The sequence below is a fragment of the Myotis brandtii genome, unplaced genomic scaffold, assembly GCF_000412655.1.
Source record: "Myotis brandtii unplaced genomic scaffold, ASM41265v1 scaffold819, whole genome shotgun sequence".
NCBI lineage: Eukaryota > Metazoa > Chordata > Mammalia > Chiroptera > Vespertilionidae > Myotis > Myotis brandtii.
In genome coordinates, this window is record NW_005371320.1 from 489,094 (window position 1) to 492,888 (window position 3,795).

Consider the following 3,795-nt stretch of genomic DNA (forward strand, 5'->3'; position numbering starts at 1 on the left):
TTTGGGCATCATCCCATGTATGGGGGGGGGGGGGTGTTGCTGGTTTGATTCCCAGTCAGGGCACCTGTCCAGGTTGCAGGCTCAATCCCCAGTGGGGGTTGTGATGTTACACTCTCACATCGATGTTTTTCTCTCTCCCTCTCCCTTCCTCTCTCTCTAAAAATCAATTTTTAAAAAATCTTTAAGAAAAGAGAAGATTCCGGGTTGCTGGATTGTTTGGTACTGTCACGTTCCCTGGCCCATCCTGATGACGTAACTCAGGAAGAGGAAGTGGCTTGCCCAGACCTCAGAGCCAGCAGCTGCAGAGCCCACCCTGGAATGTGGAATGGGGACTCTGTCGGATCCCGGGCCCTGGGCCCTGGGTCCTGAGGTCTGGAGAGCTCTGAGTGAATGCACAGGCTGCCCCCTCTACCCCACCTGCCCCACCCTGGGGCGCAGCTGTGGCTTCCTACAGACACTGCCTGACAGCTACTGTGCAGGGGACAGCTGAATCCCCAAATAGAATTGCCGTCCTAACTACCCGAGAGGCTCACCTTGACCAGATAGTGAGGTTCCAATGGCCCATTCTCATTCCCTTTTTGCCTTGCCTGCCAGGAAACTCATAGTTGTATTTGATGCCCAATTACCAACCACCAATGCCCTGGAGCCCCACGACCCATCGCCCCAAATGCATGTCTTGCACATTTTTGACTGTTCAATGTTATCTATTACTACTGTTATGAGTTGATAGTTTCTCACTTCCTGTAGGTCAGGGGTCCTCAAACTTTTTAAACAGGGGGCCAGTTCACTGTCCCTCAGACGGTTGGAGGGCTGGACTATAGTTTAAAAAAAACACTATGAACAAATTCCTATGCACACTGCACATATCTTATTTTGAAGTAAAAAAACAAAACGGGAACAAATACAATATTTATATTTGCATGTGGCCCGCGGGCCGTAGTTTGAGGACCCCTGCTGTAGGTCATTGCTTATTCCTTCTGGAATACCGAGGGGTATGAATCACAGATTATACCTAAGGAAACCCAGTGTATTCATTTGACCCCTAGGAACCAATCCCGGGGCTGCCTGGCCCAGCACGGGGGAGGGGCTGCCGGAGACCCTCTGCCACTCCTGCCACTGCCCCCTGGTGGCCCAGTCCTGCAGCTCAGCCCTGCCTGTCCCCAGTGGAAGTCTGTTTCAAGCAGGCCCATCTCCCTCTGCTGCCAGCAGGTCCAGGCACCTTGCCAGGCCGTGCCTGCCTGAAGGACGCTCCTGCTCCTTCTTATTTATTGTGACCGAGTGTCCAGGCTCAGCTGGAGGGCCCGCTGCACCACAGAGCCCACCCGACCACCAGGGCCCAGGCGGCCTGGCTGCTGCCTCCATCACGGTGGGAGTGGGGTGGGCAGGCCCACAGTGAGCGTGTCCTCTTGGCAGCTGGGACCGAAGCACCAGGGATGTTAGCCTGGGCACATGCAGGGAGGCCGGCCTTCGGGGCCGGTGTGGGGCCCGGGGCTGCCCCCATGGGAAGGGAATTCCTGTCTCCGAGAGCATGGGCCGAGGCCTCTGAACCTCAGGAAGGAGTTGGCTGGAGGACACGGCAGGCCCTGCCCTACCCCCGCCCATGTGGCTTCCTTGCCTCCCCACACTCACCCTACAGCTTGTTGATTGGCTGGCTGACCCCTGCCAGTGCTGCCACCAACGCCCCCCCAAGCGGGTCCATGGGTCCCCCGGCATCCCGAACAGCTCCTCAGACACTCAAAGCAGGGCTCAGGGCCGGGGTGTGAAAGAAAAGGGGGCGGCAGGCCCAGGGGCCAGGAGCCAGGAGGCCCAAGGACAGCGGGGAGGGGGCAGGGGCGCAGGGCAGGAGGACTGGCTGTCTGACTGACGTTATCTGCACCACGTGCTGCGCTGGCCAGGCCCCGCTTCCGGGTGAGACCTGGAGGAATCACTCCTGAGGGGGGGCTGGGCCAGCAGGGCTGGCTGGGCCTCTTGGAGGCCCGCCCCCCAAGAGTGACTCTTCATTCTGCCCTGACCCGTGAGGAACCCCCATTCCCACTGGTCAGAACCCCACAGCCGGCCACCAGGAGGATCTGAGATCAACCCAGAGCTCAGGTGAGGGCATGGAGCCCAGGTCCCACAGGTACTGGGGCACCTGCTGACCGGACCTGCCCTGCTTGATCCTGGGTCTGGGGGTTCTGGGGGCAGGGAGAGGGACCAGGCCCAACTCTCATGGCCCCTGGCTTAGCGTCTCGCCCACGGGGCTGGGCCTGAGAGGAGCCCACCCGCTACAGCAGACACCCCTCAGGGGCCAGGGGGCCAGACCAGCTGACAGTATGGAACAGGCCTGGGGGAGCCCAGGGCCAGGGAGGCTGGAGTCTGAACCTCCCCCTTTTACAGGTGGGGAAACTGAGGCCCAGCCTGTGACCGCAGACTAACGGGGGGATGGCCTCTGCGGTCCCCTGGATCTATTTCCCGCTTCAACAGTGTGTGACGACGGAACAGACCCGGGATGCCCCTTCTTCCAGCCCCGATGTCCCTCCAGCCTCTTTCCAGTCACCACCCTCGGAGCCACCTCAGCCTCCGAGACCAGCCAACACCGTTTTCCTACCTTAACTCCTTGTGAACAGCCATGAGCTCCCCAATTCCTCAGAATTATCCCCCGAGGCGGAGGCTGCCATCAACCGCCTGGCCCCCTGCCTCTGCGGCCTCCACACCTGCCTCTCTCTGGGCTTCTGTTTCGACCACAACCATGAGGCTCTGGAGGGGCTGGCCTCTCTGTGAGATGGCGGAGAAGCGCGAGAGGCCCAGCGTCTCTTAAAGATGCAAAAGCAGCGCGGGGGGCATCCTCCCAGGACCTGCTGAGCCTCCCAACACGAGTGGGTAAAACTCAAGGCGCCATGGAAGCCGCCAGGGTCCTGGGGAGGAACCTGGGCCAGGCCCTTGTGGACCTGCAGGCCCTGGTTCCACCTGCAGACCCTCAGCTCCGACTTCCTGGAGAGCCATTTCCCGGATGAGCAGGTGAGGCTCCTGACGAAGATGGGCGACACCTGACTCACCTCCGCAGGCTGCCCCCGAGCTGGGCGGGGTGTGGGAAGGCTCCCCCGCCCCCTCACCAGCACCACTGGGAGCCTTTGGAGCCCAGCGGCTTGGAGGGGCCCCTCTGCGTCCCCCTGGTGTCTCGCTTCGCCTGAGCCTCTCCCCGAAACCCCTAGCCTTTCTTTTCACCACCCTGGAGCCCACTCCCATGCATTGGACCAAATGGAAACAATAAAGCTGTTTGCAGCAAAAAGAAGAAAAAAGAAGAAGAAGAGGAGGAGGAGGAGAAAAGGAAGGAGAAAAGGAAGGAGGAGGAGGAGGAGGAGCAGCCTTAGCCGCCAAGGGGGCAGGGCCTGGCCTCCCCACTAGGAGGGCACAGTGTCTGGCGGTGGAGTGACTTGGACTCGCCTGGTGCTGCCGGGCCCTTGGGCTGTGGCAGGTGCTGAGAGGCCAGGCCGAGAGCGGGGATCACCGCGCCACGCCCCTGCCCCTCAGCCTGGCGCTCAGCTGGGAGGAGCGGCCCTGGGTCTCAGCAGGTACCAGGGGGCCCCCCACGCCACCCCCAGGCCTTAGTCTCCGCCTCTGTGATGGAGGGGAGGAGCCTGGGCCCCCAGAAGTCAGCACACGCCCCAGACCCCCTACGAGGACGGTCCAGATTTAGCCAAACGCAGCGAGAACCCAGAGGGGCAGCTGGGCCCACGTTGTCCAGATATGGACACTGAGGCCCAGAGAGCGCGAGACGAGGCCAGGGCCACCCGAAGGCCAGGGCTCGCCGCAGCC